The sequence below is a fragment of the Anabrus simplex genome, chromosome 2 (assembly GCF_040414725.1).
Source record: "Anabrus simplex isolate iqAnaSimp1 chromosome 2, ASM4041472v1, whole genome shotgun sequence".
NCBI lineage: Eukaryota > Metazoa > Arthropoda > Insecta > Orthoptera > Tettigoniidae > Anabrus > Anabrus simplex.
In genome coordinates, this window is record NC_090266.1 from 614,002,565 (window position 1) to 614,017,811 (window position 15,247).

General features: G+C 37.7%; 1 protein-coding gene across 4 annotated transcripts in view; it reads right to left on the reverse strand.

The window, feature by feature from the left end:
• The window catches only part of LOC136864264 (N-fatty-acyl-amino acid synthase/hydrolase PM20D1), a 372,268-nt gene that overhangs the window by 19,986 nt on the left and 337,035 nt on the right, over nt 1-15,247 (reverse strand). The gene's annotated exons all lie outside the window — the stretch shown is intronic.

The window sequence follows — 15,247 nt, forward strand, 5'->3', positions numbered from 1 at the left end:
AAGAAATCAGAATAGTTTTTTATAAAAGTTAATTGTTCACTCAATTGTTTAAAGCTCCAAGCTGATTTGCATCATCTGGAAAAGTACTGTTCACAAAATGGTCTGAAATTTAACCATGAGAAATGTAAAAACAAAATTAAAAACTACTTTGTTCTTTAAAAAAGGAGAATATAATTTAATTAGAGATTTAGTAATAAAAACATTCTGTCTCCTGTTTCATAATCTATCATTTAACAAATTTAACAGACATATTTGTAAGAAATCATTGCAAAGACTAGGTTACTAGTTATTCAGAGGATTTTCCAATTTAGCTACTTATCATCAGCTCTATGTTCCTTGAAACAACCTATGCTAGAATACTGTGCACCTGTGTGGAACCTTTCCTGTCAGGCTTCCATCCATAGATTAGATTTAGTACAACATACATTTTTTTTTTTTTAATATTCATTTAAAGCAGGGCTGATTATATGTTGATTACATAACCCTAGAACAATAATTAAATTGCTGTCCGGCTCCTTAGCTGAAAGGTCAGTGTAGTGGCCTTTGGCCCATAGGCCCCCAGGTTTAATTCCTGGCCAAGTTGGGGATTTCGAGTTTGGTTAATTCCTCTAGTTTGAGGGGCTGGGTGTTTGTGTTGGTCTTAATATACCTCTTCAATGACATAAAACACATTACACTACAAACCACCGCAGAACTACTCAACACAGAATCCCTCCACACAGGACTGGCATCAGGAAAGGTATCCATCCGGACATAAAAATGCCCAAAATCCATACAACGTGCCAACCCCAGGAAACTGGAAAATAGGTGAGGAAGAAGAAGATTCTATTGTAAAGCTGTAAATTTCTTGATGTGCTTCTCCTTTTTTTTTTCTTTTTAATTATCCCACCCTTTAGTGAATTGCTCACAGTTCCCAGAAAAATTAACTACCATGTTCCAGACAGGTGCACTAGAGTTAATCACACCCTGTCCACTAAATGGCATAGAACTAAACATACATTCCATCGCCTAATTGAAAGAATGGCAAAAATCCTTAATCAAATTGGATACTGATATATTTAATTGCTCATTGTTTAATTTGAGAAATAATTTGCACAGTCTCCGTAAGTGATTTCCATTTCCCTGTGCTAACATGTACAGTACTTTAATCTGTATACATTTTATTTTTCCTTGTGTTCTATAATGTTGATTGGATCAAGCTATTTAAGATTCTGAAGGTGATTGGGATCAGATACAGAGAATGAAGAGTTATATATAATCTGAATGAAAATCAGTCTGCAGTGATAAAAATCAAGGGACTTGAAAAAGAAGCAGTAATCCAGAAAGGAGTGAGGCAAGGCTGCAGTTTGTCCCACCTCCTTTTCAATGTTTACACAGAACAGGCAGTAAAGGAAATCAAAACCTTGAGATTTGCCAATGATATTGTTATTTTATCTGAGACTGCAGAAGATCTTGAGAAGCTGCTGAATGATATGGACAAAGTCTTGGGTAAGGAGTACAAGATGAAAATAAATAAGTCCAAAACAAAAGTAATGGAGTGCAGTCGAATGAAGGCAGGTGATGCAGGAAATATTAAATTAGGAAATGAAGTCTTAAAGGAAGTAGATGAATATTGTTACTTGGGTAGTAAAATAACTAATCATGGCAGACGTAAGGAGGAAATAAAATGCAGATTAGCACAAGCAAGGAAGAGCTTTCTTAAGAAAATAAATTTCCTCACTTCAAACATTGATATAGGAATTAGAAAGATGTTTTTGAAGACTTTCATGTGGAGTGTGGCATTGTATGGAAGTGAAACATGGACGATAACTAGCACAGAAAGAAAGAGAATAGATGCTTTTGAAATGTGGTGTTACAGAAGAATGCTGAAGGTGAGATGGATAGATCGAATCACGAATCAAGAGATACTGAATCAAATTGGCAAGAGGAGATCAATTTGGCTAAATTTGATGAGAAGAGGAGATAGAATGATAGGACACATCTTAAGACACCCAGGACTTGTTCATTTTGAAGGAAGTGTAGGTGGTAAGAACGGTAGGGGCAGACCAAGGTATGAACATGACAAGCAGATTAGAGCAGATGTAGGATGCAAAAGTTACATAGAAATGAAAAGGTTAGCACAGGATAGGGTGGCATGGAGAGCTGCATCAAACCAGTCTATGGACTGATGGCTCAAACAACAACAATGTTCTGTTGATTCTTCCCTTTCTTTTTTGCCTTTGTTTTTTAATGTTAGAAAAATGGCATTAACCATTAACAAAGTTGTAAATGTACAAAAGTACGATTCACCAATTTTAGGTTAGGAAATTTTTGTAAAATAATTTGTAATATACACAAATACACTATGGACATTACTGGACACTTCCGTATTCTGCCATACTAAACTGAGAGACACACCTGGCGGCCTGACATTAAACATCAAGTGGCAAGATCGAAACTACAAAAGTTGCATGTTAAAATTGATAGAAATAATGAAAGTAAATAATGATTTTTGCTTTGTTCTACTATAAAAGTTGAATTACAATACTGATGGAAATAATGAAACTCAATAATGATTTCATTTTGCCTGAATTCTTGGCTGAATGGTCAGCGTTGAGGCCTTCGGTTCAGAAGGTCCTAGATTCCATTCCCGGCTGGATCGTGTACAGGATGTAATGTGGTAATAGACATTTAACATTAATTTTAAGTATTGAATAAGCTGATGTATATGTATGTGTGATTTTTTAATGATAATAATAACCTTCAGGACGGCCGATATTGGACTTCTAACCAACTATCTCAAGTTTACCCCCTACACAGCCAGTATCAAGCAGGCAACACACTTGGTCAGTATGTGAACATAAATTTCCCTGAAACTAGAGCTGAATCTACATGTCTTCTCATACCCCCTGAATCCCTTCATTAACCTTACCATTCTTCATGTAAGTGCAGTTCTATCAGTCAAATATAAAACTCCAATTGAAGACTTGGCATTCGAAAGGAACTATATGACAGAAACAAGTTTTTTGAGATAATGGCTAAAACCTAAATATATCAAATTTGTTAGTGGCAGTTACTGGCTTAGTTGCAGGTTTGCACAACCAATATCTTCATTACAATATTTATTTGGTTGAATTGAGTTTGAATTGTTACTCCTCTCAATTGCATTTCAGAAAGACTTCTGATGTGCTATTCACTTAGAGCAGTGGTATTCAGGCTTTTTTTTGTTGGCGTATCCCCAAAATCCAATTTTTCACCTTTGTACCCCCAGAGTATGAGCATACTGCGATTACAGCAGAAATAAGGAATGATTGTTGCTGGATGCCAAATAATATTAAGTATAATCATCATGGTCTTCCGCAGGTTATCCCGCTTGCTCAGGGTCCCTACACGTACTGAAGCATGAAAGAGTTGTGGCCGGGGATTTAAGGTTGTGTGTCCTTCCTGACACTGAAAATCCCACCCCAGCAGCATCAGGATTCAATCCGCGGTCGCCAGGATGACAGGCAAGCAGCTAAGTCGCTACACCACCCTGTTCCCCAATCAATGTATTGCATATAATCGTCGCTAGGAAAGGAAACTTCATAACTTCTTCAGAGTAAAGATTACATTAGAAGCATAAAACTGAGCGGTCAGCAATGGCAGAAGAACTGTTCCTGCCATTTTCAGTGCTTAACGATAGCCTGGTTATTTGACCATTGGAGACTTCTGCTCCATTTCCAGGCAACGTGGCAAGCCTTTGCAAGGCAAATGGAGAAACGTGTTCTTCTTGGGAATGGAATTACAAGGTTTTCATTGCCTAATAACGATATAAACAAGAGTATATTATTAATGCAACAATTACTATTGTACTATATACACTGCTAGTGAAGAAACTGAAGTGAACGAGTGGATTGTGAAAAAAAGTTTAAAAAGAGCAGTGCATCATGAGAAAGCATTTTTTATGTACCTAGTCAATGAGAGCCAACGGCCGTAGCCATGTTGAAATACCGGATCCCGCGAGATCTCCGAAGTTAAGCAACAATGGGTGTGGTCAATATTTGGACGGGTTGCCACACGATGTTGGTTAGGGGTAAGGGAATGGAGGAGCGGAAAGGAACTGGCCACCCTACCGTACGTAAACTCTGGCTCAGGCACATCTCTGCAGAGGTTCGGACCTGCCTTCAGGCAGAATACACCTTTACCTCACCTTAGTCAATGAGAGGTACAAATTGACACATATTTTAGAATTAATAGTTCAGAAAGGGGACTCTATGTAGTGGTAGAGAAAAACACTACGCCAAAACAAGATTTTATCGAAAATGAGCTGGCTCAACTCTTTTCGGAACCGCTCACTGAAAACAGTCAGACGCTACGATAAATTTGTGTACCCTTGAGACGACCCTGCATACCCCTAGTGATACGCGTACCACACTTTGAATACCAATGGCTTAGAGCACCCTATGTCCACAAGTATACACTTCATTTTGGTTTAGTCCAGCTAGGTTGCAATTGTTCTGATACCTCAGCCAGGCAGAATATTTCTTCCTGCTTTCCATATATACACATTTCCCTTAATAATTCTCAGCTGGAGCCCTTATGATTTGTATTGCAATTCATGGTGGCAATCAGGCTGCAAACCTTCACGATGAAGGTGTGGTAGCAAAGTGGCATTGTTACTGGCTTCTCACCAAAGCAGCTGCATTTTGAAACATTGGTCAATGCATGTAGAATTTTCGAACTGAAAAATCAGATTCCTGTGGTTCAAAGTCTACATAAAAATGGAGGTCCTATATTCACAGTCACGTAAAGGAGTGAGCTCTTAGTACTGTGTTGTTAAAGCTCATCAGAGACTCAGTAAAGTTTTACAATGAATTCAGTATCTAGTTTGCTGTTAAAACTCTTTAATTTGCATTTGACAGACAAGAAGTTGCAAATAATATCTCTAGGATGACCCGTTCCAGCTTTACGTATAGAGCAGACAGTAAAAAGCAAGAGGTGGCAGTATACATGTAGGTGCAATTCATCAGTTAATGATCAGCACAATTGAATTTTTGTATATGAAGAGAATCATTCATTGTAGGCTACCTTTTTTCCATGTCTGCTGTTTGGTGTCAGAGAAAATATGGATCAAAACCAGTGTGACAGATCTAAATCATCTGACAGGCATGAACAAAAAGTATCAAACCTCCAAGAAACACATTGAAAATGTGTTAAGCCAATTAGGCATTGCAAGACAGACAACAAATACAGAAAATCAATGGATGTTGTCCGGCTCCATGGCTAAACGGTTGGCGTCCTGGCCTTTGGTCATAGGGGTCCCAGGTTCGATTCCCGGAAGGGTCGGGAATTTTAACCATAATTGGTTAATTTTGCTGGCACGGGGGCTGGGCGTATGTGTCCTCTTCATCATCATTTCATCCTCATCACGACGTGCAGGTCGCCTACGAGCATCAAATCAAAAGACCTGCATCTGGCGAGCCGAACTTGTCCTCGGACACTCCCGGCACTAAAAGCCATACGGCATTTCATTTCAATGGATGTTCACAATGGGAAGGTTATGAAAAATAGATGTGCTAAATATCATCATCAATTGTATAGTTGGGACGGCCAATCATCCCAATACCCCAGTGATTATGACTGTTCCCCGTCTATTTAGTTCCTCTAGACACCAGGGACCACTGACCGTTTGTGTGTGGTTTAAGGAACAGTGAGCACTGCCAATAGTGAGGTTGTCATACTGTGCATTGACTAATTAAACACGTTAACATTTAATTTATTCTTAAGACAAAACATAAAAACTGACCACGAACCTCAACACAAACCAATATCAAAGAACATTTTGTTTTGTGCATTAACAATGTGGTGGTCAAGGAAGGAAGGAAGGTAGGTAGGTTGGTTTGTCAAATAAACTCAATAAAGAACGTTCAAATAACCATAAATGATTGCCAAAAAATACTAAACTTAAATTCATAACAAAGTAGGCCTATAAAATATTACTTTTATGCTGCTAATATCAGTGTCTTGCGTTCATTAAAGAAAGTAAAAGCATGAACCAGCGACTATAATAATAATAATAATAATAATAATAATAATAATAATAATAATAATAATAATATTGGTCCGAAGATATCAATTATCAATTTATCTAAATTTCAGACTAGAAAATTTGAGATGTGGGTAATGTGCACGACCTTACAAAAATGTCCTTTATAATAGCCCATCACATCCAACACATTAATAATTAAAATAATGCCTGTTTTTCATTTTGAAATGTTGCAACAAATACAGCTACTGTCCAAAACAAGAAGTGGTAAGAAATGTAAGGTTATTCCGTTGCATCAGAATGCAATGTTTGATCTCACCTTCTGTGACTCTTGCTAATCTTGTGAGTAGTTCTTTGTTTTATGCATTAACACTACAACAGTTTGTCATTACTTTTACTGTACTTTGCACCACAATGAACAATCGAACAAAAAGCATCAACAAGCTTGAAAATTTGGTGTCCTAAGACATAAGTTTCAGCTATCAATCATGCTTTGCACTAAAAGCTTTACAGAAAGACTAGCAGAAGCCATGACTTAAATAAATTTAATGTGCGCTAGTGGGTGGCATTAGAACAAAAATTAATAAATTCTTTTCTAACAAGCAACAATTATAATGGTATATTCACTGTTCTGTGAAGAGTATTCCTTCTTTTCCAACCAACCGACCGACCAACCAACCAACCAACCAACCCTGATCTGCATTTAGGGCAGTCACCCAGGTGGCAGATTCCCTACCTGTTGTTTTCCTAGCCTTTTCTTAATGATTTCAATGACATTGGAAATTTATTGAACATCTCCCTCGGTAAGTTATTCCAATCCCTAACTCCCCTTCCTATAAATGAATATTTGCCTCAATTTGTCCTCTTGTATTCCAACTTTATCTTCATATTGTGATCTTTTAAAGATGCCACCCAAACTTATTCGTCTACTAATGTCATTCCACGCCATTTCTCCACTCACAGCTCGGAACATACCACTCATAATACCAATATAATGGTCCGTTATTGGACATTATAAATTTTCCAGCTAACTCATTCTTGGTTGCCTGCGTTTCGCCCTCGTGAGCTAAGTTGGGCTCGTCAGTTGGGACTTAGCACACCACCCAAGACGCAAGGCTAGTGCATACCGTGGAGGCCACTGCATAGGCTATTTGAAGCCATCAGCAGTGCCAATGCACTATGAGAGCTATGTCTCATTTCCAAAAATAGATGCCTGCCTGGCCATCAAATGATGTAGATGTAGATGTAGATATTTTAGGTTCCCTATGGGAATCAACATCTACATCATTTGATGGCCAGGCAGGCATCTATTTTTGGAAAGGAGACATAGCTCTCATAGTGCATTGGCACTGCTGGTGGCTTCAAATAGCCTATGCAGTGGCCTCCACGGTATGCACTAGCCTTGCGTCTTGGGTGGTGTGCTAAGTCCCAACTGACGAGCCTAACTTAGCAAACGAGGGCGAAACGCAGGCAACCAAGAATGAGTTAGCTGGAAAATTTATAATGTCCAATAACGGACCATTATATTGGTATTATAAATTTACTCATTCAGGACAAATATTTTAGGTTCCCTATGGGAATCAACATCTACATCACATACCACTCAGTCGAGCAGCACGTCTCCTTTCTCCCAGTTCTTCCCAGCCCAAACTTTGCAACATTTTTGTAACTCTACTCTTTTGTCAGAAATCACCCAGAACAAATTGAGCTGCTTTTCTTTGGATTTTTTCCAGTTCTTGAATCAAGTAATCCTGGTGAGGTTCCCATACACTGGAACCATACTCTAGTTGGGGTCTTACCAGAGACTTATAAGCCCTCTCCTTTACACCCTTACTACAACCCCTAAACACCCTCATAACCATCTACCCCAATGAAGATCTTTCCTTATATTAACACCAAGATACTTACAATGATCCCCAAAAGGAACTTTCACCCCATCAATGCAGTAATTAAAACTCAGAGGACCTTTCCTATTTGTGAAATTCACAACCTGACTTTTAACCCCATTTATCATCATACCATTGCCTACTGTCCATGTCACAACATGTAACATGTAACATGTAACTTATTTCTTACTCTATAGAGAATAATATAATCCACAAAAAGCCTTACCACCGATTCCATTCCTTTACTCATATCATTTATATATATATATATATATAAGAAAATATAAAGGTCCAATAATACTGCCTTGAGGAATTCCCCTCTTAATTTTTACAGGATCAGATAAAGCTTCGCCTACTCTAATTCTCTGAGATCTATTTTCTAGAAATATAGCAAACCCATTCAATCACTCTTTTGTCTAGTCCAATTGCACTCATTTTTGCCAGTAGTCTCCCAAGATCTACCCTATCAAATGCCTTAGATAGATACAGTCCATTTGACCTCCAGAATCCAGAATATCTGCTATATCTTGATAGAATCCTACAAGTTGAGGTTCAGTGGAATAACCTTTCCTAAAACCGAATTGCCTTCTATGGAACCAGTTATTAATTTCACAAACATGTCTAATGTAATCAGAAAGAATGCCTTCCCAAAGCTTACATGCAATGCATGTTAAACTTATTGGCCTGTAATTTTCAGCTTTATGTCTATCACCCTTTCCTTTACATACAGGGGCTACTATAGCAACTCTCCATTCATTTGGTATAGCTCCTTCAACCAAACAATAGTCAAATAAGTACTTCAGATATGGTACAATATCCCAACCCATTGTCTTTAGTATATCCCCAGAAATCTTATCAATTCCAGCCGCTTTTCTAGTTTTCAACTTTTGTATCTTATTGTAAATATCATTGTTATCATATGTAAATTTTAATACTTCTTTAGCATTTGTCACCTCCTCTATCTGGACATTTTCCTTGTAACCAACAATCTTTACATACTGCTGACTGAATACTTCTGCCTTTTGCAGATGCTCACATACACACTCTCCTTGTTCATTAATTATTCCTGGAATGTCCTTCTTGGAACCTGTTTCTGCCTTAAAATACCTATACATACCCTTCCATTTTTCACTAAAAAATGTATGAGTGTCAATTATGCTTGCCATCATGTTATCCTTAACTGCCTTTTTTGCTAGATTCAATGTCCTAGTAAGTTCCTTTAATTTCTCCTTACTTCCACAGCCATTTCTAACTCTATTTCTTTCCAATCTGCACCTTCTTCTTAGTCTTTATTTCTCTATTATAATAAGATGGGTCTTTACCATTCCTTACCACCTTTAATGGTACAAACCTGTTTTCACATTTCTCAACAATTGCTTTAAACCCATCCCAGAGTCTGTTTACATTATTATTTACCGTTTTCCACCAATCATATTTACTTTTTAACAACTGCCTCATGCCTGCTTTATCAGCCATATGGTACTGCCTAATAGTCCTACTTTTAAAACCTTCCTTTCTATCACATTTATTTTTAACTACGACAAAAACAGCTTCGTGATCACTAATACCATCTATTACTTCGGTTTCTCTATAGAGCTCATCTGGTTTTAACAGCACCACGTCCAGGATATTTTTCCCTCTAGTTGGTTTCGTCACTTTCTGAATCAGCTGTCCTTCCCATATTAGCTTATTTGCCATTTGTTGGTCGTGCTTCCTGTTGTTCGCATTTCCTTCCGAATTGACATTTGGTAAATTAAGATCTCCCGCTACAATCACATTCCTTCCCATTTAAATTAATAAATTTCATTGTTTGTCCGTATTGGACCAAGATTACAACTTTTATTATAATTTGGATCCACCTTATTCAATACATAAAAACGTTTACATTATAAGACGTAATTTTATATTTTGCCTCTTCAGTTAAGCGATAGTTTATTAGATTCCTATTATTTCAGGTCCGCATTGAACTGGGAACGTTGTACTTAAAGGACTGATTGCTCGTTTCCACCTCACTAGGATTGCTCCATTAAAGCGACTCTGAAGATTTTATTGAATTATTTTAATACGATTCTACGTCACGTTTTAAGAAGTGTGTTAAATTAAGCTAATGTTTCTTCAAGACTATTTTATTTTTAAGTTGTTGTTCTTTTAAATCCACGTTAGTTTATTAGTGAGCAAACCGGTTTACATATGTTTTCATCAATTTAAGGTTTAAGACTCGCAAGTCTCGGACTTGTAGAAAATATGGACTTTGAAACAGCTTAATTGTAACACAGTTTTAGGATGTTAATATGGTTTTAAATTGTGTTCAATTTGACGTAGATAAACTTATGTGATTGCCAATTTTTCCAAGAACCTATATCAGCTGATGATGACGCAAAAAGGGCGTCAAAACTAGTTCTGATTAAAATATATATTGTAATTTCATCTAAACAACAGTTTTATGTATTCCTTTCCATGTCGTTTCCCACATGGCTTATTATAACATAGGGTAACAGAAAGAGAATGCATTTAATTTGTGGTGTTCTCTTGCTACCATGTAATAAAACAGTTGGTATCTAATAATTCTTTTTCTCCTTTTTCCTTTCTTCCCCTTTCTTTCCTTCTTCCTTTCTATGCCTTTTCCACAGTCAGACTTTAACAGTGTGGCTTTTAGGCCACATATTTGGATCAATACAGTATGTCATAGGTTTTATGTCCCTTTTAACTACCACAGCTTTAGAGACCTAGGGGTGCCGGAATTTGGCCCTGAAGGAGGTCTTTAATGTACCAGTAAGTCTACTGATGTAATGGTTAAAAAGTCTTGAGCATGGCGTTACTAAACAATGAGCGAAAATTGAAAATTGACATCTAAGAACTGATGTAGAATGTAGTTCCTCTGCAAAAACATTGATGATAAGATAAAATGTGTAAGTTTGATAGTGGCTTGTAATATCACTTCATAAGGTGAAACCATAAGACAACCTCATATCTGTTGTTCACCTGAATTACTCAAAACACTGCTCATTTCCTTTTTCCCTCCCTTCCTAAGATTCTTTATTACTGTCCAGAAAGGTTTCCCTGCTGCTTGACCTAGCCTTTCCAGGTTATTACCAAAAACTTCCCACGACTTCTCTTTGGATTCAACAACTATTTGTTTTGCTCTGTTTCTTTCATCTACGAACAAATCCTTGTCTGACTCGGCCCTTGTTTGGAGCCATTTCTGATAAGCCTTCTTTTTACGTTTACAAGCTTCTCTCACTTCATCATTTCACCAAGATGTTCAACTTTTTTCATCTTTATACACAGTCGTTTCTAGACAATCCCTTGCTGTTTCTACTACAGCAACCCTGTGTGCCACCCATTCTCTTTCTATATCCTGAACCTGCTTAATGTCTACTGTTTGAAACTTATCACTACTCATATCCATGTACCTCTGTCTAATTTCCTCGTCCAGGAGATTTTCTACCCTTGTTGGTTTGCAGACAGATTTCACTTTCTACCCTAGCCCTAGAGATACTTAGTTCACTACAGATCAGATAGTGGTCTGTATCATCAAAAAATCCCCAGAAAACTTGTACATTCCTAACAGATTTCCTAAATTCGAAGTCGGTTAAGATATAGTCTATTATGGATCTGGTACCTCTAGCTCCCCATGTGTAGCGGTAGCCTTATGATTGAAGAATGTATTCATAACTGCTAAACCCAAACTAAAACAGAAGTCCAGCAAACCCTTCCCCTTCCCATTAGCTTCCATATCTTCCTCACATTTACCAATCACCCTTTCGTATCCTTCAGTTCTATTTCCAACTCTCTCATTGAAATCACCCATTAGCACTATTCTACCCTTGCTGTTGATCCTGACCACATGTCACTCAATGATTCATAAAACTTGTCAATTTCATCCTCATCTGCACCCTCACATGGTGAATATGTTGGAATGGTGTGGTTTTCTCGTAAAAATAAAATGTCATGTATCATATCTCATATTTAGTCGAGTGGTTTATCTTCGCTTGCTTGGTTCTTTGAACGCTTGAAACTGCTTGGTGTGTGTGATGCTCAGTTGTAGTCAACAGCTCGTAATAAATGGATGTGTGTAATGAAGCAGGTGTTTATGGTATAATATGCTTACCTAAACTGGTGTAACGAGTAGAAATGGAAATATATCTACAGGTTATGAGCCCAGAGCCAAAACGCCGCAGTATATTTCGGACAATATAAGTTGAAATGGAGTAACGAGAATTAACGGACGAAGCAAGTTGTGACATTATTGACGGGAAAAATTGCGACCTCATGGACCGGTGAAGAAACACTGAATAGGAATGTGGCCAAGCTTACAGTGGAGAACTATTTTTTGTGGGGATTAAAAGTGAAACAAGAGCTGTTGTTGAAAGATGTATAGGAATCAGTAATAGGGTATGAGGATACGCCAGGTTGTCAACTGTCTCAGATGGAAACAAGACGGCAAGCGCGAAACAATGTGATCACATTAGCGGTTATTTTCAAATATGTCGGAGAAGATTTTGAAAGTGACATTGCAGACATTGAATCAGCGAAAAAGGCATGGGAAAAACTGGATGAGTTGTGTAATGATGGAGGGCTAGTGAATGGTGCTATGACCCTGAAACAGTTAACTCATTTTGTGAAGTCTGAGGACATGAGTGTTCAAGAATACTTCGCAAAAATAAATCAAATGTGGAGAAGAACGAGTAAAGCCAGATACGAGTTCACAGATCAACAAGTTGCAGGAATGATCATCGGAAATCTTACAGAGGAATATGCAGCTTGTATACCTTCCTTGGAAGCTGATTTGGCGAAACTGACCATCTCAAAGGTGAAGGCGAGATTACTCATGGAGGAAAGCAGAAGGAAACTTCATCAAAATGGAGGAAAAGCTTACGACACTGGAAAACATGAGGAGGATGAAGCTCAAGCCAGGGTTGTTCAACAGAAGCGAGATATCAGGAAAGAATATGTGGGACGAGGAAAATATAGTTGCTACAATTGCAGTAAACAGGGACATGTATCTAAATATTGTCGCAGTACCCAAAAGTGCTTCAATTGTGGTAAGTCAGGACATTATTCAAAAGTATGTCCAAAAATGAAGAGTGATGAATCATCGCAGGAGAGTAAATCAGTGAATGCGAGTGGAAAAGTGGTAAGCTCAGAGATTATACATGTAGTAAGTAAAGCAATGAGCACAGTAGTTTCTGTAGGAACTGAGAAAATTAGAGATTGGCTGTTCGATTCAGGTGTGTCCCATCACATGTGTCCAACAAAGGAGATGTTTATAGACATGTCAACAAATGTAAAAGGGAATGTAGAAATAGGAGATAACAGTATGCTGGATATTAAAGGTATAGGTAAGGAGAAAGTAAAAATATCCACAGGATGGACAATTACATTTACAGACGTGTTGTATGTACCAAACTTGGGTGCAAATTTAATATTAGTTGGTAAGTTAACAAGCAAAAGTTTCAAAGTAGGATTTGCAGGTGAGAAAGCAGTGGTTGTAGATAAGAATGGAGATAAAACATTGTTTGTTGCAAACAGGAGGAATGATGGGTATGTAGTACAAATAGAGGGAAGAAATTATGTTGCAGCTATGAGTGATTGTGATCAAATAGTAGATCAAGAATATAATAACAATATAGCATTTAAAAGTGTTGGGCAGGTTATATTGTGGCATGAGAGATACGGACATGCACATTCTGAAGCATTGTTTAAATTGCCTATGTTAGAATTGAAAAGAAGTAATGATATTAATATTTGTTCTGTATGCATTCAGGGGAAACTAAGTAACAAGGGAGTACCTAAGTCTTGTGAGCGTAAGGCAGAAAAACCACCTGATGTTGTGCCCACTGATGTAGTTGGAAAAAATAGTCCACCATCACTTGGGAAATCTCAATATGTTGTAACTATGATTGATGAATACTCCAGATTTAATGTGGCTGTATGTGTGAAAAATAAGGATGAAGTGTTGGAGGTGTTTAATTGGATCCATGCAAAGGCAGAAAAGTTACATGGTGTAGGAATTAAGGTAGTGCAATCTGACAATGGTACAGAGTATACATGTAGCGGGTTTCAAGCACAATTGCAAAAATGTGGTATTACTCATAGGAGGTCTGTACCGTATACTCCACAACAAAATGGATTAGCAGAGAGGCAGAATAGAACAATATTTGATACTGTTAGATGTCTATTGATCCAGTCAGAGTTACCAAAGGAATTCTGGGGAGAAGCGGTAATGACTGCAGTGTACTTAAGAAATAGGTGCCCATCCTCAGCAATAAATTTTCAGATACCGTATGAACTGTGGTTCAATAGGAAGTTGGAACGGGAAGAAATAGGTAGATTGAAAGTATTTGGATGTCAGGCATGGGCTGTGAGGGCAGACAGCCAGAAGTTAGATCCCAGAGCAGAGTCATGTGTTATGATAGGGTACGAAGCAGGTACTAAAGATGGATATAGATTATGGAGTCTTGAAAGGAAAAAGGTAATAGCGAGGAGAAGTGTGGTATTTGAGGAGCAGGTATTTCCCTTTAAGGTGTAAAGTCCTGGAATTGATATCATGGAAAAGATAAATGTACCAAAAGCAGAGGGTAGTGAAACATACTTTGACATACTGTGCACTGAAGATCCAGAGATAAAATTAGGGACTGATTTAGATGGAGAGGAGGACGGAGAGGAAACATTGGCTGTTGAGCCAACGACCGGAGAGGAACAACTAGAGGTTGAGTCTATAGCAATACAAGAGCCAGGTAATAGTCTGAGAAGGTCAATAAGACAGAGGAAAGGTAAGACTTGTGCAGATTGTAAGGCAGTGATGGAAGTTAGACATGCGAATGTACAGTAGTGGAACCCAGAACAGTTGAGGAGGCTATATCAAGCCAAGAGTCTGCTAACTGGATGGAAGCCATGAAAGTGGAGATCAATGTGATGAGAAAGAAGGATGTTTGGGAAATTGTAAAAAGACCAGAAAATGTCAAGATAATTAGTTCTAAGTGGGTGTTTTCATTGAAATATGACAGTGAGGGTAACATTCAGAAATATAAGGCCAGGTTGGTTGTTCAAGGTTTTAAGAGACAGATGAACGTTAGTTTTGATGAAACATTTAGTCCTGTTATAAAGAGGAAAACAATGAGACTGTTAATAGGTATTGCAGTATGTAAAGGTTGGACTGTAGAACATCTAGATGTAATTAGTGCTTACTTAAATAGTGAAATCAGTTGTACTGTATACGTGGAACAACCAGAATTGTTCGTAGGAAAAGATGTCCAAAACTATGTATGTAAGTTGAAGAAAAGCATCTATGGACTACCTAATTTGAGTAAAGACTGGAATGCTTGTGTTGATGCTATAATTAGATGACTAGATT